Here is a 24,483-nt window from a genome sequence, read left to right on the forward strand (position 1 = left end):
CATTCCTGCTGCAATGCTGCCTCCAAGTCACCCCAACACATGCCAAGCAATTATCACATCCCATTTCTGGATGTTCCAGAGGCTTTCAGAATTATCCAGGTGTGCAATCAGCTTGTGTATAAAGATATAAATTCCAGATAATGCTCACCACTTCAGTTACTACTTTTCTTGACTTTCTTTTCACTCAGGAAGGTTATGTGCTACGAAAGATGTAGTCTACAGGCATACAATGACTGCTTTAATGCGTTTGCCATTAAAGCAAAATTGAAAAGATTTTTGAAGTTTCCATTAAAATCTCAGGAGTCTCCTGTTTCTTTTACCTTATAAGGAATTTTATTGAATTTAAAGTTACTGCATGATAAGGCATACTGAATCATGCCCAAAACATGAAGTCCAAAAAACATTCTTGCATTTCTTTCCCCCTTTTTTTTTTTTTTTTTTTTTTTTTTTTTTTTACTAATGCATTTAATTGTATTTGAAGGAAGAAAAAAGAAGATAAACATACAGAAATGGAAGGGAAAAGAATTGCTGTGCTTGGTAGTTTCTCCATTTAAATAACCACAAATAGACTTTGAGTTTCAAAAGACTCTGTCATGAGATGAGGAGTGGAGGGGTGAGTGGAAACCATTACCAAGACTACTGCTTGCTGGAATCAATTTTCTGCAAGGCTGGTTTCACAGTGTCACATCACGTCAGATTAAATTTTGATAACATTTCAACATTAAGAAAGCAAAGTATTCTGCTAATTTTTTAAAATATAATTTGCTAAAAATATAACAGAATTCAGCACAACCATTTCTGAAAACCATAAAACCACAAGAACCAAGAATATGTTCATGGATGTATATCAGTGTGACAGTCATTGCTATGCCAGTTTCCTCAAAGCTATGTATATGCTTTTTGGCCATGTAAGAGTTAATTGGAGTAGCAAAATTCAGAAGTAGACACTGAAGACAAAACCTCGTTATAGCTTTGTAGGGAAAATACTGGTTACGTACTAAGTCAACACTATCGGCTTATGATGCCTTGTCAGAGTGGTTTTCTTTTGTCTAAAAAAAATACCCTAAAATAATTTGAACTTGAAAAACAACAGGAACAAAAAAATCTTTAGCTGAATCTGATGGACATTTCTGTCCCCCATGCACAGAAAGAAATAATTTTTTAGTGAAGGGATTGTTTTTCACATTGAGTATGTAACATTACGACGCATAAGGAAATCTTTTCTGAAAGTCAGAACATGTGTAGCTACAATTACAATGCCTATAGTACATTACAATGCCCAAGTTTAATTGGGAAACTCACTGTACAAGACACTTAGAATCATAACAGGCTTCTTTAATCAGCAGTGTCTGTTCCAATCGTCTTCATCAAAGGCGATGTGTTCAACTCCATGGCTGACAGCAGCAGGACCAGGTTTGTAGCCAGTAAACCACAAGATCTGCCATACTGCATCAGAGGAGTGGGCTCTGGTCTAATCAGACATTAATTGTTGGCTCTGAGAAATCAAAGGCAGGGATGCTACCCTGAGAGACATCACTTCTGTGGTTGCAGCTGGGGTTGGTGAAAGAATTTTAGCTCATTTAATAGCTCCATCTCTGTAAGTTCTTGTGTGGGTGATTCAAAAGCATCACAGTCAGCCCAAACTCAGCGTTCCTCACCAGCACCCTCAGACTGCCAGAAGTGGAAGATGGGAGAAGGACCACACATAGCCACAGCTCCTGCCTGTTAACAATTAAAATCTGCTTGAAAAAAATTAACAATGAAAACTCTTAGCTAAGTCATATTCATTCTCTCACACATGAATTACGAGGTGAGCCCATATTTTTGATATCAGACTTCCCACATTGTAATGTACTCTCCTTTTTGTATTTATTTGATGTAGGCTGGCTGGCTGGCAGCAAATGATACACTTTTGGTTTTCATGAATATGTTATGTGCACATAAATTTGGTGTGGTAGAAGAAAGAGCCTGTAGGTCAGGCAAATGAATAATTAAGAAATAGAAATGAGTGGTGATCAATATATCATTTTTGTCTTCTCACAGCACACGGAAGAGGAGCTGGCTGAATCACCTGCACCCTTTAGCTGCTCATGCACGTAGATGTTGCAAAAAGGAATTGAATTTATAGTTATGGACAGCCTTTAGGACTTAGGGAGAAGCTCCGTGGTTCCACTCCTTACATGCAGTAATTGCATCTGTTTTAAAAGTAAAGAGTTGCCTGCACATAGAATCATAGAATCAATAAGATTGGAAGGACCACTTTAAGATCATCTAGTCCTACCATCCACCTATGCCTGTGACCACTCTAAACCACGTTCCTCAGTGTTATACCTACTCTTTTCTTGAACATCTCCAGAGATGGTGACTCCACCATCTCCCTAAGCAGCCTGTTCCAGCATCACCACTCTTTTTGAAAAGATTTTCCCTAATATCCAACCTGAACCTCTCCTGGCACAACTTGAAGACATTACCTCTCATCCTATCTCTTTTATCTGGAAGAAGAGGCTAACCCCCAACTTGCTACAGCGTCCTTGCAGGTAGTAGTAGAGAGCAGTAAGGTCTCCCCTGAGCCTCCTGTTCTCCAGACTGAGTAATCCCAGTTCCCTCAGGCACTCCCCATGAGACCTGTGCTCTAGAACCTTCATGGCTTTGTTGCCATTTTCTGGACACTCTCCAGGGCCTTGATGTCTTTGTTGTAATGTGGAGCCCAAAACCAAACACAGTACTTGAGATGTGAATTCACCAATGCTGAGGACAGACGTGATGCCTATCAAACATGGGATAAAAAATAAATAAATCACAGGCTGGGAATCAGCAGCAAGAAGAATGTCTTGAAATTGGTGATGAGAGTAGAGTTTCTTGGAGGTTCCTACATATCAGGCCCATGTCAACACAATTCAGGGCAATGCAATGCAATGGCATGTGCACAGGTTTCCTATTGCATGGACCTGATGGTCATCCTTAGTTCATAACCCAGCCTCCCACATGGATCCTCCGTGTACTAGATAGTCTGATGCCAAGACCATTGTGCTCCTCACAGAGCCAGCCTGGTATCTTGCCTTGATTCAAAGATACTTTTAGGAAGAGAGGCTGTCTACAGCAGAAGACATTTGCTCTATGTCCTCCATCTACTTGGCTCCTTTCGAAGCCAGTCCGCCTTAAGGTGCTGTTTCCAGGGTGGTGATCTGAAAGTAATCATTGTGGAGAAAACATACCCAAAGCCAGCTCCCATTGTGCAGGTGAGTGATCTAAGGAACAGGGGAAGCCTTGACAAAGAAGGGATAAGAGGAGTCACACATACAGTGGTGTGGCACTTGTCAGGCCCAGCGCAGCCGCCTGTAGTCTGAAGGTCTGCAGCAGAGCTGATTGCCCTATGCTCCCTTTGTGCTCAGCAGATGGAAATAAGAACTTCTAGGTGGTTCATTTGACAGTGGATGTAAAATGGGTCAAATGGTAGGTAAATCTACTTTCTGTCCATTAACTTAAACTGCAAGTTAGGAAATGAGACATTAGTGTTTTGGTTTTTTTTATTGGTGGTTTTGGGGTTTGGGCTTTTTTTGTTGTTGTTTACTTAGTTTTGTTTTAGTTTTTAACAAAGCCCCAGCAATATCTTTTTTCTATAACTTATTTTTCAAGAACACAAACATAAAAACTGTGGATTGCACACGTTATGTTGTGCAGACAATTTTTCAGAAAGGGTAAGAATTGTTTTTGACATGGAAGAGCCATTTTGGGGAACCTGGATCACTAGACAGTTTCATGATATGGAAGAAAAGAAAAAAACTGGAATAAAAAGTATTGAAGAAAGCTAAAAAAATCACATCCAGCTTTAACTAGGAAACTTTCAGATACCCCTCTGTGCGCATCAGTTAGATCAGCAGTCTAACTGTAATAGAGATTCTTGACATCAACAGTAACAAATAACACAGCGCTTCCTCCTACAGTTCCTACGTGTGATTCTTCCTATGACAGCTGTGGCACAAATACAGCAGCAATCACCAGATGGCACTGTTACAACTTCTTTATGAGTAATTTTAACGGTCTCACGAGGAGCTGTTGCAAGTAGCAGAAAGATCAATTTCAATCTTAGCATATTAATCATATTTAGCGTATAAGAATTCGTTTGGGAGTTTTCTTTCTTTCTTTCTTTCTTTCTTTCTTTCTTTCTTTCTTTCTTTCTTTCTTTCTTTCTTTCTTTCTTTCTTTCTTTCTTTCTTTCTTTCTTTCTTTCTTTCTTTCTCTCTTTCTCTCTTTCTCTCTTTCTCTCTTTCTCTCTTTCTCTCTTTCTTTCTTTCTTTCTTTCTTTCTTTCTTTCTTTCTTTCTTTCTTTCTTTCTTTCTTTCTCTCTTTCTTTCTCTCTTTCTTTCTCTCTTTCTTTCTTTCTTTCTTTCTTTTTCTCTTTCTCTCTCTCTTTCTCTCTCTCTTTCTCTCTCTCTTTCTCTCTCTCTTTCTTTCTTTTTCTCTCTTTCTTTCTCTCTTTCTTTCTCTCTCTCTTTCTTTCTCTCTCTCTTCCTTCCTTCCTTCCTTCCTTCCTTCTTTTTCCTAGGAGTCTGATGTTGATGCTTGGGTTGAAGTTCTTGACAGCAATCATTTATGACAGTTCTGTTTGTGACAAGGTCCTGTCAAGACTGATTTATGCAGTAAAATTAAATAAGCAACATTAAAAATAAGCCCTGATGTGCCTTACTAATTTATCCTATGTAACAAATGGTGTATTAAGGTCTGAAATCCTCTGCATCTGAACAGACAGGCCACATTATCATGGCATTCTCTTGTCAATAGATTTATGAACACTTGTGGATTTGGAAACAGCTATTTCCAAGATGAACATATTAAAAATAAATAAAATAAAATAAAACAAAAATGGCTTCTCTATAAGTGGGTTAGGAATGGATTTTTTGCTAGGAAATATTTGGGTATTTTTTCATTCTAACCATAGATCAGTACACTGAAAAAAACACAACACTGCCATATACCATCTTAACCAGAACAAGAGACATTGAGGAAATCATTTTTAACAATGAAATTATTTCAAATTAAAGTTTCCTTTTCATTTTCTGTAGTTCAGAGTGTTTGAACCCCTTTCAACATTTTCAAAGGTAACTCTGGAAAGAAATGAACTATTGCTCTGGAGGTGAAAACGGTTTTGCTGCTTTTTTAGCCACTGCAAAGTATGCACTATGCTGTTTGTTTATGCTGAGCTGGCCGTGTAACTCTCAGGTACAATATCCAGATGCTGCCATCTGCGTTTCTAGACTTCTGCTCCAGTTCTTGTGTCACCTGCTGAAAGAAAACGATCAGACTGTCTGTGCATTGAGCAGCCACTTCTTTGAAGCAGTTACCAGCACAGCTTCTGACTCCAGCCCTCTGCCAGCACACGCTCAACCAGCCTGCAGACATCAGTAGCTGGCTTTCCCCCACTCTGAGGCTTCACATTAAATTGCTGTTGAGACTCCATGACATAAATTAAGAACAGAAAAACCAGTTTTAAGCTTACAGCTCTGAAGAAATCACCAAACGAGTTCTATTTTGGCAGCCTGCTGCTCACAACTCAGAAAATACGACAGCAAAGCAAATCACATGTCCAGTGTGTGTTTTATAACCCTGCTCAAACTAAGCCATCTTGTAGGCACATGCCTGACTATTTTTAGTGGCTGTGCTCCCACAAATATGGCAAAGTCCTTTAGCATTGGCTACTCACTAGGGGCTACTTGAAAAGTAGCAAAAGATGTCAGTTGCTGGAATTTTGACTGAAAATAATAATACCTGGATTTCAAATTAGCTGCACAGATTTGCCAAAGTGCAAATGAAGTCAGCTCTGGCAATGTGACGATTCACTGATTGCTGCCTTCAGCCATGAAAGTGCAGGATCTGACTGTGTTTTATTTTCATCACCATTGCTACAGCATTACTTTACAGGTATACTGTTGCTTGTGGGAATGTTGGTTTTCTAGGGCGTCCATCTGGGAATCAAGTGTTTCTCCTCCAGCTCCAAGCAGGCACTGTGGCATATCCAGAGGACCTATAACTGACATGGCCCATTAGTCATAGAAACATCCCCCTAAAATTAGCGGCAGCTTTTCATCTTTATGGGCCTCATGCCTCGGTCCATATGTAGAACATACAAAATGGATTTTTCTTTTCTTGGCATGTAACCCTGTCTTTCCGGTACTTTGGTTCCAGACCTTCATGAGCAATGCAGGTGGCTTTTGTTGCTCCACAGCTCATATTCTTGACAGTTACTGCATCTACACAATACTTCTGGATTCAGCCAGGCTGAAACATTCTCACAAACAGTTACTTAAGATTACCAGCATTAGCGCATAAATATAATAGTAATTAATAATACTTTGGCTTCTTGAAGATCCCCTGTGCTGCTTTGTTGGCTTTATGTCAACAGCACCTAAAAAGCCTGCAGCGAGGGCTCCCCCCATCCCCATCTTAAAATCTGTTTCTGAGGTGTGCAACAAAGGTACAGCCAAAAGCTACTGAGATTTTCACTCTCAGAGCCCAAGTTTTCCACAGTCAGCTCACGTTTGGGACTGTATCTGTTTATTCATTTGTTGGGTCCCAGCTGGAGACAGTTCAGACTTGATTTTTGGAGGTGTTGGCCACTTAACAATTCCCACACGAGCCAAGGGGAGCTGTGATTGTATAGCGCTGTGCTGAACATGGCTTCTGTTGTTTGAAAAGAGCATGCTGTACAAGAAGCCATTTTGATGGTGTTTACCCCATCTTTATTCTGAGTCTAAATTTATAACAAACAGTGGCCTGAATTATTTCTGTATCATTCACTGCCTTTGTGAATTTTTTTAAAGGATTCAAACAGATGCTTTATATCATGAATATATATAAAAAAGAAAAGCCAAGAGTTCTCAACCATCCCATACTATCTGAGTTTATTGTTTGCTGCCTCAGTGTACAGGTTGAACACCGAATAAGGCTCTCCCTGCTTCATGAAATGGTTACTCTTCAAGCCAGGGTCAGGTGGTGGTAAGATTTTGTAATACCACTGCTTTACCTGGCTTATGAACTCAGGATTTTAGTTTACAGTGTACTCGATATTCAAGCCCTCCAATAGGTGTTATCTACTCAGAAAAGACAACAGTGTACCTAATTGCCCTAGCTGAAATCTCAAAGCCATATTTTCCATTTGGCAAAGACAAAAATAGAATGGAGCTGCTTTGACAAAACTCAAATCAGTATTTAGCATAATAGTATAATAGCACAGGTATCAGTTTTATACCATACTGTGCAATGGAAAGCAATGAGAAGAATGGTTGGAGCCGTCTAGAAACAGAAGAGGTAATTCATTTTGGTTTGGAAAGAAATACCAGTGTGTCTTGGTGTTGCTAATAAAAGCTTTTAGGGTTTTGCTCCCCACAGCCTTCATGGCAGCAATCAGCAGCGCTTCTGTTAGCTCGTTATCAGCATTGCTGGCAACACAGGGAGAACTGATTGCACATTCTGATTATTATTGTCATTGTAACACTTTAAGTCTCCTTTCACAAAGGATTTACAAGCAACATTAGAGACAGTATTCAATAGAAGCTGTTACAGGATTGCAGCTTAAGTATGCAGACTGATTAGTCTTTTATTGACAGCCTATGAAAAGTTTACTAACCAGTAAACTAACAGTTTATTAACTGTTTGCAAATGGAGTTGAAGTATTCAGACTCAGGTCTGAAGAACATGACAGACCATTCTGAAGATACAGTCCAGCTTCCCCCAGAACATAGGTTATATGTTGCCAGAAGAGTCCTGCAGTGAGCCAACAGTTTCTGGATGAGGCAGTGTGTCTTTCCTAGAAAACCATCCATTCTGGACCTGAAGTTCTCAAGAATAACAGCTCAATACTTAAACCTGTTCATAAATAAGCCAACCAGACCCACAAAAACAAAAAACAAAAAAAAGAACAACAAAAAAAAATCCAACAAAAAAACAGAACTCAAGTTTTTCCGGATTTCAGTTATTGAATAGCTTGTAACATTAAAGATATTTCCATTATTGCAGTCTTGCTCTCTTTCTTTCACTCCTTTTTTCATGTGACCTATATTCTATTTTGTTCTATATAAAGCAAAAATAATTACCTAACATTTAGGTTTTGGTAGGATCTGAGCTCCATCCAAGATAGTATTCAGTCATGCTGATCTTATATGAGCAAATATAACACATCCTTCCAAAGATTATATAGGCAACATATAAAAGATGGATAAAAAACCTTGAAGGTTGGCCATAGAGAAGAAAGTAAAGGAATAATGTGCAGCTCTGAGCCACTCACATGCTATGGTGAGATATTCTGCCAGCATAACACCTGCATGGGTACATGACTTTGGAGACCCCTCAGAAAAATGTCTCTCCTTCCCCCACCAAGATGGTGGCCAATCTGCCTTCTCTTGGCTTATATGATTCACTTGAAACAGTAATAATAATAATTAATAAAATAATATAAAAAATAGTAATAATATAAAAAAAAAAACAAAGCTAAAATGGGAGGGGGAGGGGGGGGAGAGACAGTCTCCCTGTACTTGTCCTTGTACAGCAGTGGTGTAGCTGATAAGAAATGTGAGTGTTTCCCACATCAGTGGTGTTCCTGTATTCATGAGCTGTGCATTATTACCTTCATTTCCTATGAGGCCACTCTGCCTTCCCAGCTCCCTCCTATGCTTCCTTTTTTAGCAAGCTTCCTTTGCGGGGTTTTTCGGAGCACATAGAGTTGTCTATCACAGAAACCCCAAGATCCTCTTCAGATTGTCTCATAAAAGAACTTGGATGGATCCCCTTCTTTTTTTCTTGAATAAATGAGAGATATTCTGCCTATTTATTGCCAAGGTGTTTAGAAACAGTAAAGCTGGGAGCTGAAGGGTGCTGGCAGGCTGGGTCAAGGCAGTGTGCTTTCTGCAATGGTATTCTCTCTCCAGCTGTTTCTGCTTCCCAGTAATTTGTTCAGGATTTGCTTCAGGACCTCTGAGTTCACCTTCTGCGAAATATTTATTAATTCTTCTTCTTTTTTTTCCTCTCTCCCTCTGAGAGAAATGACCCTCCTCTTTCTCCTCTCTTTTTAAAAAGAGAGTAATTTGCCACTGGATTGGAAACAAATTAGTACCACGTTGTCAGGACAAGTCTATCTGATTCCCAGATACATTCTTTGTAATTGCTAATTCTTTTCATCATGAAAAAGGCAGAGATGAAATAACAAGTATTCACGGAGCATGTTTTAACAGAGGTAGGTCTGAGAAGAAGTATGTATTCCTTTTCTACAGTTGTGAACAATGTGTGTTCTCACCAGCTACAGAATACTCTGGATATCATAAAGCTGGTGGCTCTTTGGAGGCTGTTATAAAAAAACTATGTAATTCACAGACATTGTTGGGTCTGTTTATTGACTACAGATAATGTCTATCTGCTCAGTTAATTGGATCTTTAAAATCTTAGATTTTTTGCCACCTTCACGGAACCATAGAATCACAGAACCATAGAATGGGTTGGGAGAGATTTGGACCAAGGTTGGATTGGGACCTCAAGAGATTGTCGATTCCAACTCCCATGACAAAGCAGATTCCCTACAGTAGGTTGAGGAGAAAAGGGTCCATTACATTTAATTTTTACTATGTACTTTGGACATCAAGACACTTTTATGGTGCAGAGAAGTTGAAGTGTAAGGCTAACAGTGGATGCAAATCATACATTAGCCTGTGTTTGAAATAAGAAATAGACATTATTTTCACCCATTTTATTAAAAAAAAAAAAAAAATCAGATTTTTCACTTTGACACATCTTGAGGTAAAAAAAATAATACTGTTTTTAATGTAAAATTGAAATGATGAAAAGCAAAAATCTTAGGTAAACGGAGCATTGTAAGTCAAGTAATGTGTTTAATTTCATCAGAACTGAAATACCTTTTCTTTCATCTTCACTTTGGCAAAAAACAACAAAAAAAAATCATTTTGGGTTGACCTAAAACATTTTTTTTCTTAGTTCAACCAAAGAGTGGAAAGATTTGTTGTTTAGACAGCGCTGCTCCTAAATTCAACTGCTATGCCATTTCCGTCAGGCTATCCTTCCTGGCTTGATTGAGCTTATATATACGTTTGTAACGACTGATGAGAGAAATATTGAGTAATTGCATAGGACCCAGTCAAAGTTTCAAAAATCCTTTAGCTATTTGACCTTCTTTTCTTGGAAGTGAATAATATATATGTGCAACTTATTCATCATCCCAGGTTATAATGCGATCTTTTCGTTGTTAATTGTGGGCATTTGTTGTTCTTTTAATAATCAAGCATTTCCATGTTGATTTTTTCCATCTCTTGATCTATGGGACAAAATTTACTCTGATTTTCCTGGCCCTAAATGAATACAGGTTAGCTTACAGTAGGAAGAACTGCTGGAAAAAATGCAATGAGTTGTCCCCAAAATAAACAAATTTAACTTTTTGATTTGGGTTCTGCCAATGGCTGTTTGATAATGAGTATATAGGAGAAGGAAGTTTGCTGACCATGCTGCAGATGTCTAATGTTTCAGTCATGTAAAATGAATCACTTTTGCTCTGTTGGCTCACAGAGACGTAAATAGTCTTTTTCTGATTCATCTTCTAAAATGGTATTACTTTGGAGGAGCTATTTATGAAACTGAGTGCACAGAGCGCTCTGTTTGTTCTTTTTAATTCCTTTCCCATTTTTCTACTTATAACACCTTTTCTGACATAAGCATGTGCAGCATAAACTTTGTGTCATGTGTTATAGGGTAGAAAATCTAAAATGCTAAACACACTAGTGCTCTTTCGGTAACACCTACAACCATAATGAAGTGTTTCCTGGCATGCTGCACACTACACCTTAAATCAATTTTATATTGAGCTCTGTATGTGTTAGGCCTTTTCTGAGTTACACATCTCTGTTAGTGCCTGAGGAAAGGGAGCTGGGCCATGGCAAGCAGCCTCTTCCCAGGGCAGCAGGGCTGGTGGATGTGGTTGCCATCATCACTGTCACCAGTCTGTGGTGCCACCTGACACTGGGACCTGCAGGGCTGGGAGAGCAATGCTCTACCAGCAAAGCTAGAGAGATGGGAACTTCTCAGTCAGAGCTGAAGAAGGGTGACGAGCAGCTGATGGAAGAAATGTCTCTCACTAAAACAGAGGTTTCCCGAAGATGGAAGTTCCTAGTCCCTTGGAGCTTTGTGTTAAAACCCCAGTTTGGTGCTATATTTAAGGGTGTGCCTATCTCACAATGTATGAAGCACTTTAAAATCAGTGGTATTTCTCATTTTATCAGAATAGATATGTGCTTTAGAACTCACAATTGAAGGATTTGAATTTTTTTAAGGAACAGAGAATGCTCAGAGGGGACTGATACACTGGGAGACAAGAACATTGAACAAAAATGTAAGAAAAGAAAAAATAGAAAGGAAAAAGAAAAATAGAAAAGGAGAAGGAGAAGGAGAAGGAGAAGGGGAAGGGGAAGGGGAAGGGGAAGGGGAAGGGAAAGGGAAAGGGAAAGGGAAAGGGAAAGGGAAAGGGAAAGGGAAAGGGAAAGGGAAAGGGAAAGGGAAAGGGAAAGGGAAAGGGAAAGGGAAAGGGAAAGGGAAAGGGAAAGGGAAAGGGAAAGGGAAAGGGAAAGGGAAAGGGAAAGGGAAAGGGAGAAGGGAAAGGAGAAGGGAAAGGAGAAGGGAAAGGGGAAAGAGAAGGAGAAGGAGAAGGAGAAGGAGAAGGAGAAGGAGAAGGAGAAGGAGAAGGAGAAGGAGAAGGAGAAGGAGAAGGAGAAGGTGAAGGAGAAGGAGAAGGAGAAGGAAAAGGAAAAGGAAAAGGAAAAGGAAAAGGAAAAGGAAAAGGAAAAGGAAAAGGAAAAGGAAAAGGAAAAGGAAAAGGAAAAGGAAAAAGAAAGGGGGGGGGGGGAACAATCACTAAGCACCATAAAGCAGGGAAGAAAAATCACAATTGTTGATAATTAATCCAGACTTCAATAATTCTGAGACAAAGCTATGAACTTTAATACACATTAGGTATGACATGAATTTGAAATGCATTAGAAACACTGTAGGTGTCTGAAATATGTTAAAAACACCTCACTTGGGAAGATACAGTCTTTTTTCTTGATTACTCTAGAATTAAATGTGACAGCTGTATATTTTAATTGGCAATGGTGATCTTAATGTTCAAATTTTTTAAATTTGCTGACTGCTGCACATTTTCCCAACCAGCCTGACATTCTAATAGCTCTGACCACCTACAGGTCTCAGCTTCCATTCAAATTAGATTGCATGCAATCTCATCTTTATTTATCAACTATCAAACTACAATAAAGTTTTTGGCCTTAAGAGAAAGATAAACACCCCTAATCTTGTATTGCAAAGCAGCGTGATATATGCAGATTTTATAAGACAATATATAGGTATTGTGAAGGTTATTTTCTATAGATATATGATGGAGCTTGTATCTGGCCTTTCATTGCTGTTGAATGGCCTCCTTCTTCAGTATTCATTTTTGCTGATCTCAAATGCTCAGAAATGCTGTTTCACCAGTGTGATTTCAAGAATTATTTATTTCTGCCTCCTCAACCTTGTGTAACTGATTTTAAACTAGAAAACTTCAATGTCAGGTTTGATCTACAACACTGCAGCAGCCTAGAAAGGGCTAGAAGTTAATCAGGCTCATATCTTCTCTGTCCTGCTGACACCAAGAAATTCTACAAGATTTCTCAAATATCTGGGTGGAGAAAGAAAACATCTGTGCAGGTGGGGAAAAAAAAAAAAAAGCATTGTGAGATATGTGGACAATAATTATTAAATATTATTAAAGAAAAAATGAGCTAGAGATAGAAGGAGATCTATATGGGTTTAATTGAAATAGTTTTAAGGGCTGCAAATTAAGCAGAAGTATTCACAAACATTTAATCCCTTCTTTTGATTTCAACGATTTCCATTCGTTTCTCATAGCAATGGACACTGCACCAAGGTGAGCCAAGGTGTGTATTTCTGGAAGATCAGCCACTGCACCTATAGGTATCCTTGCTTCGGCTGTTGTAGGAAAGCTCTTACACAAACCTGAGGCTGGATACCTGAATGTGTCCCCTGAAAACAAAGAATTATAGAATAATTAGGGTTGGAAAGGACTAATAAGATCATCTAATCCAAACATCAACCCATCACCACCATGCCCACTAACCATGTCCCTCAGTGCCACATCTACCCTCTCCTTTAAACACCTTCAGGGACGTTTTAAACACCTCCACCACCTCCCTTGGCAGCCTGTTCCAAGGTCTCACCACCCTTTCCGAAAAGAAATTTTTTCTAATATCCAACCTGAAATGAATGAAAATCCCCAAAAATCTCAAAAATCTCAACTGACAAAAAGCAGTTCCATGGGATTTGAAATGATTAGATTAAATGATTTTATATTTGCTGCACATGCACTGAAGGTTAAACAAATCCTCAGGATTAAGATCAAAGAAACTCCCTCTCTGATAAAAAGCTTCTATGGACTTATTTGTGGAATGCTTTTCCAAACAACATCCTGGGCTACCCTATGGAGAACAAATGAGCACAGACTGGAAGGTACACCAGAAAAAGTAGTATTTTTCTAATATTTGTACCTGCTGTGACTAAGAGTGAACCACTGAACATATCCTGAATTTGCTTAACTTTAAAATGCCTTTACAACTTTTAAGGACTACTTCCAAACTAGCCTACCTCATTCTGTACATCTTCTGAATTATACTCATCTAAAGCAGGGACATGCTCAGACAGCTTAGTATGGATAACTAAATATTATTTAGATATTTGTTATCAATCTGGCTTCAGTTCCTTCTTCAAAATGATCTGGATTTTTTTTTCCTGAAAAAATGATCTTTTCATGCCTTATTCCTTACCCACTCATAGTTCATGTGTGAGCTCCAGCGAGGATACATATTCCTTCTCAAAGCTTTCAGAAAAGCTCCACCTGAAGAATCCTGTAACTGGAGTCATTTTTACTACCTTGACACTCACTTCTTCAAGTTGTATCTCTCCAAAGAAAAGCCCAAGACCATCCTAACAAATCAGTGTATCTTGACCCTTTAAAACTCACCTCTGATCTTGGAGCAGATCTTCCATGTTTCACATGAATGCAGCCTTCCCTTCCAATCTATTTTGGATTTTTTACAATCCTCATGTTAGTCAGGAAGTCTCTGAAGCTCAGCTCCTAAAAGAATAGTTTTATACCTTATACCTTTGACAGAAACTGCTGGCATTTGACTGCAGGAAGCTGACGTGATTTAGGAGGGGATAAAACATGTACATGTTTGTTACTTGAATTTTACAGCTCTGCAGGGAATGAAAATCTTTTTTCACAAAAGATTTAAAACCTTGGCTTTGTTCCCCACTTGAAAATTTCAGAAATTATCTGCAGGCAAAATGCAAGATGAAATTAATTTGGGGTCAGTTGAAAAGGTTTCAGTTTGATCAAAACAAAATCCTTTTAATTTTGACTTTCAATTTTTTTTTTTTTTTTTTACATTACATTACAGTATGCTGAACAGCAAAAATATGAGATGCTAGCCCTCGTGCTTTAAAGAAATTCTTGAATGTATAACCCAAATGTAACTGATACATTGATGCCTCACTGAGTTCATGGAAACACTAAAACAACAACTGTGAGGGATGTGAAATGAGCTATTCATCCTGACCTGCGTCCATGGGTAATATTTAATAATACTAGTATTTAAAATAGTTTATTAAAGATTATGAAGAAAAGAAGTGTGGGACAAAAGGGAATTGTATTGTGACAACCAAATATTGTAAGATTCATCTTTATTTTGTGCTAGAAACAAATTATATTGGCTAAAAATATTATCTATTTACATAATTCTTAATGTTCTCATTAGCTCACACATAGTCTGCTAAGGAGGAGTCTCAGAAGCTGAACTATTTGAAATCACCAAAACCACACTGGTTTAATGAACAGTCATACTTAAGTATTTACACTGAGTGGTAAAACATTTTTGATGTGTCATTTGAATGAAAACTGTCCCATTAGAAGAGTTTTCACTCTTCTTCACCACCACCGCGTTACCATTTCCCAAAATATGTTGAACAGAAATGTAATCAGCAACTGTCAACATCAGCAGATCACTTGCCACCAGCCCAAGTACTTTCGCTGAGGCAATCAGTCTCTGTGCAGATAAGGTTATAGTGCATTCTGACTTCTGTAGACTGTAGACTGTGCCCTTCCCCATCTTAGAAAAATCAAGAGCTCTGAAAATTTCCACTCTGAGCATGAAGCCAGGTATAACCTACCTCAGTATACTCCTTAAAACAGACAAAGGTCTTTTGAAAAAAAAATTGAAAATCATATGGCAATATGAGAGTGTATAATTAACAACCAAGCTAATGTGATTTTCAAAACCTCTGTTGCTTATGGCAGTGAACAGAAGATAATTGATTTCACTTACTCCTATTTCGCATATCTTTTACAGTAATCACAGTAAAAAATTCTAATCCCTCCCTCCCTCCCTTTCTCCCTTCTTTCCTTTCTTCCTTCCTTCCTACCTTCCTTTTGACATAAATCCAGTAAAATAATGAAAATGACAGTGTGTTATGCTAATTACTGGGAAAGATCTTTAGTCATCAGCTTTGTATGCAAAAGGAGGTACATCAGTGTAAGTAACTGAGAACAAATTCTGCAAGATTTATCACCCTGAAACTCTCTCAGGCTTGTGTAAGAAGGTAGTGGTGTACAGAGTTGGGCCAGTACACAGTCTGGAATTTGCATGACAATATCTTAATTCCAGTTTACGCATGTTTTGGGCCGTGTACAATAGATCTCACTGTCTTCTTCTCTGATTATAAATGTTTTAAAATTCTCCAATCAAGAAAAAAAAAAAAAAAAAAAAAAAAAAAGTGATGACAATCCTGCTGAGATGACATCCTGCCACCTCAGTTCACTTCACTCCACCACTTGCACAAATGTGACCAAGGAACTACCCAGAAACCCAACTTTGTGTAGCTTTGCATCTCAGATTCACTGAGAAGTTCAGCATTACTTTTTAAGATACATGTAAGATAAAATCAATGTGGTGGGAAACACTAACTACATAAAATTTCCCAAGTAGACAGATAATAAACAATGCAGTGAAACAGGAACCACCAGAGAAGTTTGCTCAAGTAGGGAATTGCAAGTTGTTAACACAGAGAATCTGAAAATGGGCAGTTCTGGCCTCTGGAGAGACTTTTTTCAGCCTGTGTGGCCCTTGGAATATTTTCATCCAAAAGGAGTTCCCTTGGATGAGATCCTTGGAAAATATTTCCCTTTGATCTCTGGTGTATTACTCCTCTTTTGCAGCCAGCCAAAGTTTAAAACTAACTTGACTCCCCTTTGACTAATACTACTTGTACAGTAAGATACAGAATTAACATAGCAGGGATCAGAAAGACTTCAAGAATAACTGCAAATAATCAAAATGCTGCTTGTATTGGGCAGAGTTAAAATGAAAATTTTAGGCATACCTGGAAGAATCTTGCCTCACCAGCACCAGATGCTTAGAAGGATGTGGGCTGGAGACAGAATCATCATCTAATGGAACATTCACAATCATGGAGAAGATCATGCAACTAGATCAACTCATACCACTTGGGAATCTTCAGCCTGAAGGCTGAAATCATAACAATAACCCTAAAAATAAGTTCTCACAAGCTGGCCTACTCGTCAGCACTGCTTCTTGCTTTAGTGAAGTTGGAGATCTGCTACTAATACAGGCTTCTCTGCTCTAAATCATTTATTTTGGCAGCTCGTAAAATATGGAAACTCTAACACTCAATATTCCCCACTCTCTCATGATTACTGTTCAGGGACAGACTCTTTATATCAAACAGAAACTTAAAGATTGTGGCATGTTATCAAAACCGTAATGAAATCTTGTGCAAGCGCAGTAATCAGAGAGGGCTATTTGTCAAGGCGTGCTGTAGAGAAAAACAAAATCCCACAGTAGAAACAGGAGTGCTTGCACTGCTGAGAGATACTGTGAAAATGAAATGAGGCTCTTTTTTTTCCTCCTCTTTAATCAAAACTCAGTATGAAAACAAAAACGTTACCAAATAACTTTTGCTGATAAAAAAAATAAAATAAAATAAAATGTTGGCTGGAAAGGAGCAGTGCATAATTTATACAGAAACAACATTAAAAGGGGGATTGTTCACATGGATATTTCTGAGTGTGTGATCAGAAATTTTGGCCCTGGAGGGAGCTCATGTTACTGCCACTACTGGGTTGAGGCTGGATTTGACTCTCTCTCTGAGACAGTCAAAATCTGGGAAGTTGCATGGGGAATGAAGGTGCAGGCAGATCTGATATTACTTAGGGGGCCCCCGGTGAGTGCATGCCTGTGTTTTGACCTCACCTGCTGCTGGAGGTTACCGATGCTATCCACAAAATATCTGTAGAGGTTTAAACTTGACTCATTGCTTAATGATGGGAGCTCAAGAGGGGGAGTTACACACGGTGGGATCTCCTCTTGGCCGTGCCATTGATTTGTGAGTCAGAGGCCTGCTCAATAAGTCAGGAATAACATTATTAAGTTACTTAAATGGACTGGTGGGATGTTAATTACCCAGTACATTTGTGGTCAGCTTGCCCTTCTGAAAATTAAGCCACTCTGCTGTCTAAATGATGCTTAACTCTGGGTGCAAAGATCATATGCTTAAGCCTAAATGCCCCTATTCTCAGCTCTACAGGCACCATCATGTTTTAAAATACCATCCCACTTCCAAAAGAGGAGGGCAGTTTCAGGTCAGGATTAAGCTTATACCAGAGATCTTTACAGTGCTATCCAGTGTTATTGGTTGCACTGTTGCATAAGCATTAAATTACTAAATGTGTATGTAAGTACTGATGTGTGAAGGGCACAAAGGGTCTGTGACTGAGAGTATAATAGGATGCCATATTTCTGATCATGAGTACAATCTATTGCTACAGCAGAGCAATGCAAAGTTAGTACCTGTCAACAAGACAGCTGGAGGTCTCTTTGATAAATGTTGAGTGCAGCTGTGCTTGGCACATGCTTGTGCTGTAAACAGAAGCTGTAGCTTAAAACATCATGTGATTTTTCCACTTCTGCTAATTGCTGCTTCCAGGGGTGGTGCCCAGGCCACGTCCTGAAATCTATTCAAACTCAGAAAGTAAATTAGTTCCTTGAGCTGCATAAGCTTAGGGACCTGCATTTATTAATTTGTCTGTGCCACACAGAATTTTAAGTGCTTAATTAAACTTAGATACTTGGAAGTTTTTGCTGGAGCATAACAACAGGCAGATCTAGGCTCTTCTTTATGTTCTCCACAATAACATAATTTGTGCAGCAGCACGCGCTCAACAGGGAGTGAATAACATGGTCACCTATGATGGTTAGATAGTCTCATGATTGTGACTTCTGACAATACTACAGCATTATTATCTTTAAGCAGAATAGTTTATGATTGCAGTACTCCTTCTTGGATTTCAGGGTGTTATAATAAAGGTAGTATCGGGAGTTAGATCTTCTCAGTTCCAGGAGGTATTTGTCATGAGAAGAAAGCTGTCTCTATTAGAACTTCTAGTCCTTGTCCCATGGTAATCCTATATGTTTTTCCAAATGCAAATGCATGTATGAGGCTAGTCTGCAATATTTATGTGAATGGAGAAAGAAGTTAGAATAAAATTTAGAGAATATATGATAGAAAGTAGCAGCAACATTTCTGGTTCAGAGCACTGTGGCTAGCAAATCCACCATAATGGTCTTCAGTTTCACTCATATCTCTCAAAATGTAAAGATTAATAGCTTATGAGAAGAAGCAGAATACAAAGATAGAAAGATCAAATCTCCAGTATTTATGAGGCTACCTATGGTACAGCAGAATGTGGTGCTACAGCATTTTTGAGTCAAAGCACTCTCTCATGGGGAGGGTCATCGGCACTCTGACTATTCATAGAATCACAGAATCATAGAATCACAAGGTTGGAAAGGATCTACAAGATCATCTAGTCCAACAGCCTTCCTGTTACCATTGCTACCATAAGCCTCTAAACCATATCTCACAGCTCCTCATCCAGACGACTCTTGAACACTGCCAAGGATGGCGACTCCACCACCTCCCTGGGCAGCCATTCCAGTGCCTGATCACTCCCTGAGAGAAAGAGTTTTTCCTTGTGTCTAATCTAAACCTCCTCTAGTGCAACTTGCGGCCATTTCCCCAGATCCTGTTCGTTGCCTGGGAGAAGAGGCCAAACCCCTCTTCACCACAACCTCCCGTCAGGAAGTTGTAGAGTGCAATGAGGTCTCCCCTGAGCCTCCTCTTCTCCAGACTGAACAATCCCAGCTCCTTCAGCTGCTTCTCATAAGATTTGTGGTCCAGACCTTCTCCAGTTTTGTTGCCCTTCTCTGGACACGCTCCAGGCCCTCAATGTCTTTCCTGTAGTGAGGAGCCCAAAACTGAACACAGTACTCGAGGTGCGGCCTCACCAGTGCTGAGTAGAGGGGGATGATCACCTCCCTGCTCCTGCTGGCCACATGATTTCTAATGCAGGCCAGTGTGGCCACCTGGACACACTGTTGGCTCATGTTTAGCCAAGCTTCAACCAACACCCCCAGGTCCCTTTCCTCTTCACAGTCACCTAGCCACTCCATCCCAAGCCTATAGCGTAATGCATTGCCATAGCACTGTATTTTTTCCCAACCCAAAGTACACTACTTTCTCCTCATAATATGCTCCCAAACCATCTTTGTCAGATCTCTGTAATGTTTCCATTTCATTTGCTTGAAACTCTTTTTCTTTGATATGCCACAGCCACCTGACTTCTAAAGTTGACCAGGTAGAGTCATCTTCCTTGCTTGTTGTCTGAAATCCATGCCCATTCTCCTTTCTTTGAAGAATCTTTTATTTGTTTCGGTTTTCTGCACAATAAAATCTGTAAGCAGCGAGGCTTCTTTTTCTCACCAGCTCCTTGTTTTACCTCTCCACCAGTTTTACAAAACTTCTTTGCCATTTTTCATGTCTTCTTTTGGTTTTCATAACACATACCTTACCAAGAGGCAACACAGTCTTATGTTGAAATTCTGAAGACAACTTATCCACAATGACCAAATCAGAGACTAGGTTGGAAAGCAAAAAAATCTTTGTTAATTTTTAAAAAGCACATGTTTTGCAAATGTAATATTTATAAAAGCTCTAAGATCTAGCTGTAACACGCTCCCCATGTGCTCCTGGACTGTCTAGGAGGTTTTTGAAGCAGGTTACAAACACTCTGAGACCTATACCAATTCAAAGTCAGTTAACAGCTCCAGTTGCAGCGTGCAACCATGACTAATGCTGCTGAGTTGGAACTGACTTCTCTTCAGCTGGCTTAAATCACAGACAGAGACAACCCAGAAGACTTGTTTGATCAAATGGAAGTATCAACAACATAAAAGTTGATATCTGAGCCAGTTATCTAGGCTGTCTTTATAGTCAGTGGAGAGATATAGCTGTTTCTAGAATGGAGTTCAGCTCATCCTGAAGTTGGTGTAAAACAGCCTTACTTTGCTTAGTTGAGCTTTATGCATGCCTATGAATCCCCATTAACCATAAAAGGATCTTACAGCAACTTCACTCAGATGCAGATTTCTGAATTACTCGCCTTCAAATTAATGCATAAATTTATAGCCTGGACTGCATTCCAGTATGAATCTTTCTTTAGGGCTCTTTTCTTTCTCTAATGAATGCACAGGAAGCCTGTTCAAAACCCTATCAATTTTCCAAAGTTTGAGTAACAATTTCCTGAATGTGGATATGCATATGTCTGTTATCAAATGGTTATACTGCTGGATAAAATACTCGTTCAAATAAGTTATTTGCTAGTGGTGCACTAGAATAACTTACATGCATTTCCTTCGCCATGGTAATTAATGAATTTTAAATATATATCAAAGCAAAATAGCATGGTCCCTTCTACTGTTTCCAGCACCCTTGGTGGTAACTGTACAATTTCTACCAGTGGTGCACTATTCCTATTGTGTGGAGTACTTTGTTAACAATATGTGATGCATATGAAAATGACTGAATACTTAGATTAAATTTCCATACTGTTCAGTAACTCATCACAGAAACTATTTTAAAAGCTGTACAAATTTATCTCAGCAAACAATCAAATTATTTCCTCCAGGAGTGCCCAGTGAAATATTACACTTAAATCTGGAAGTATTATTTCCTTTAAAATTTTCCTTCACAGTGTTTTATTGATCTCTTTCTTGTCATTGCACCACCATGAAACATCTGTGTTTTTCCTTCAGCTCACCATCAGCTCCATTTGGAAAGTCTGTAAATTTTGTGCTCCTCTACAATCTATAGATAATTGATTCCAGGAGTTTGTGTCCACAGCAAACTGTGTAGCTGCAGTTCCACTTCATTTAACAATATACAGCTCTTTGTTAGGTAGAGATCAAAGAATATAATTTTATTAAGTTTTATTTGCCAGATTGGAGAAGAATGGTCTTCCTTTATTTTAAATAAAAAGGGCAGGGCAAGGGTTTTTCTTATAGGATATAGATGCATAGAGAGTTAAAGCAATTCATAAGTATCTTGAAGTAGTTTTCCAATCAACAGCCTTAATGTATACAGCATTCAAAATATTTTCACCATTATTAGCGAAAAGTGTTTCTACCAAAGAACACCGAAGAAGAAAAGCCCTGGGAAATGCAGATGTAAGCAATTACAATTCTACAGTTTGTAGATCTGGAAATAAAAGGACTTGGATGGAAAAAAAGAGGATAGGTTTATCTCTGTGTTGTGTTCCTATTCTTCATTATTTTATGTATTTGAGCAACTTTGCATAAGTCTCTGACTAACAGATCTACCCGTTAGCCTGTGTAAATGTCTGCAAGACAAGGCCTCGCCTGTGGTGGTGTTTAAGAGTCACTCCACTATGTCTAAAGACCTGAAACACTGAGATACCGAAGCACACACATAAAGCATGTAACGGGACATCACTTTATCAAAAGTTTGGTATTCATGTGTCTGTGTGAAGGAGATACCTCAGTGCTACTGTTTTCAGAATACTACCAACCATCCAAAAGCCTCCTTTACTGTCTGAAATTTCCCCTTTTGTTTATTTATTTGTTTTCTGAAATTGAGAAAAAAGGAAACACCTCCATGTCATTTCCATGTTAAGCTCTTCACTGAAAGAGTTTGTAAAACAGCAGCAGAGCATTTTCACTTAGAATTAAACATAAATCGGTGAGAGAGAGAGAGCTGAGTACAGACAGCAAGGCAAGGAAGAATGAAGATGCTTCAGATCAGACTTGAGGAGAGGTGAAGAATAGATGAAATGGAAAAATCAAAACAGGATGTCCTGAGAAGTAGCTGCCAAAAGCAGAAAGATTTTATTTTGGAATGGAGACTTTCACATCTCTTCTTTGGTACTTTATTACTTCTGTTTCAGGTTTTGTGAGGTCTGTGTATTTGTTTCTGCTGGGAAGCCTGGTGAGGATAGAAATCAGAGTTCAGTTTTCCTTCACTGTTAATTAAGTGTTTTTGGAATGTACAGTCATATTATAAAAAAGAAGACTGGGATGGTGGTACCACAGATCAGCTTAAATAGTTTTGGATACTTCGCTTTTTTGATTGACAGAAGTTGTTTATCGTTCTGTGCGACAAAACAGCAAAGTCGCTGGTTCTCATTTATTTTATAAGGTCAATTGCACAGCTTTGATTTCCTTCAGACAAACTTAATTTTCAGAGTACATAGAGTTAAAAGATGGGTCTAATTACTGTACAATGGGGCATTGTAATGAGATCAGACTACAACAGCTTGCCTAAGAGTTTTACAGCAAACAACAACAAATGTCAATAAGTACTTCCTCACAAAGTGAAAATACTTGAAAATATATTGTATATTTTATGTTGAAAATTCGAATCAGTTTGAAGAATGCACTAATTTTGCAATTAAAATCTCAACATTTTACACAACTTTGTATTGAAATGACATCTTCCTAAACTATTTTCTAGGCAGTTCCAATTTCAACATTAGAACGATTTCTCAGTTTTATCTACTAAAAGTGTTTGAAATGAAATACAAGGGAAGAATTAATTTTACTGATTTATTCAAAATATGAGGAATATCCTCTTTTGTACTGACTTTTTTTTTTCCAAATAGTGGAATTTCCTGACATTCTTGTCATAAATTTCCAGAGAATTCAGAAAACTTAAAATACACATAAAACACAACAAAATATTTACAAAATATGCCATGGCAATACACAAACACTAGTAACTCTGTCATTGATAACATCATACCATGGTTGTATTTAAAGTACAGTAAAAGTAATTGGTTATTTTTTTCTCCTAAGGTCACCCAAAAAACACAGATTACATTATCTTTTGTTTTGTTTTGTTGGTTTTTTTTTTGTTTGCTTGTTTGTTTGTTTTATTTTTTTTCTGGTTAAATTTTTGCTAAGCAGGAAATCAATATATCTGATTTTTCAGGAACAAATAACATCTCTGCTTAATGCTAGCATATTCCACATGCCTCACCTCCGTTTTTCTCAATAAAAATGTTACCAAGTGAGATAACTGCCAATGCTGGAGATAATCACACTGCTAAAGTTAGGTTAGTTAAAATATTGCTTCTTAATGTAAGTAATTTTATTTGACATGTTCCTTCTATAATAATATTTAAATGTTTCTCCGGCTTTTTTTTTTTTTTTTTTTTTAACAGAAGGAACTGAAAAATAGTGGTCTGGATTCACTCTTCTTCTATTTAGAAGTTTAGCCTGGCGTGTTTGCAGTATGTTTGCTACACGATATGGAAGCACTTATCCCAAAGAAACGAGGAATGTAGAGTCTTCAGCCTGGGAAAGATCTGGTAGAGGTGTGTACAATTGTCCCTCAGAGAAGCTGAATTGGAAACAGCTGATCACATTCTCTCACTTTTATCAAGAGTGGAACTCATCAACTGAGATAAACTCATGGCAGATTCCAAAGAAACACGAGAGTTGCCTAATGGTAAGGAATTAAATTTCAGAACTCATTGCCTTGGGATGCAGGGATGGGTTCAGAGAGATTAAGTACATCTGCAACATAAAGATTATTCGAAGGCTGATTTCAGACTTGGGATTCTGGACAGTTGTGAATATTTGGTCTGAGTCAGGATGACCATACATAGGCTCTTTGTTTTGTTCTTCTGAATGAGTCTCTGAGCAATCACTGAGGGCTGGCTTGAACTCCAGCCAGTTATGCCAGTGATTTCTCTGAAGGGTGGCATGAAGGAATTGCCCATGTCATTCAAGAAATCTGTGGTGCAGCAGGGTAATTCAGCTCTTCAGCTAGCAACTGAAAACATCCATCATGTCTTGTCAGCATTTTTTTGACTTAGCTTTACCCCAGAGCTCAAGCAATTATTTGCAGCTGAAAAAAAGGGCAGCTACAGTCACTCGTAAGATTTGGTCTCCTGCATGGCTGTATAGGAGACTTCAGTCGTCTTGTGGGCACAAATACAGTTTCTGAATT

The 24,483-nt window shown here is 38.5% G+C and overlaps 1 long non-coding RNA gene across 1 annotated transcript; it reads left to right on the forward strand.

The window, feature by feature from the left end:
- Positions 1-24,483, forward strand: LOC128083676 (uncharacterized). The gene is made up of 3 exons (XR_008208149.1): positions 1-99; positions 2,044-3,239; positions 23,693-24,483. It is a non-coding gene; the product is annotated as an uncharacterized LOC128083676 (long non-coding RNA).

The sequence above is a fragment of the Tympanuchus pallidicinctus genome, unplaced genomic scaffold, assembly GCF_026119805.1.
Source record: "Tympanuchus pallidicinctus isolate F22 unplaced genomic scaffold, pur_lepc_1.0 scaffold1, whole genome shotgun sequence".
Classification (NCBI taxonomy): Eukaryota; Metazoa; Chordata; class Aves; order Galliformes; family Phasianidae; genus Tympanuchus; species Tympanuchus pallidicinctus.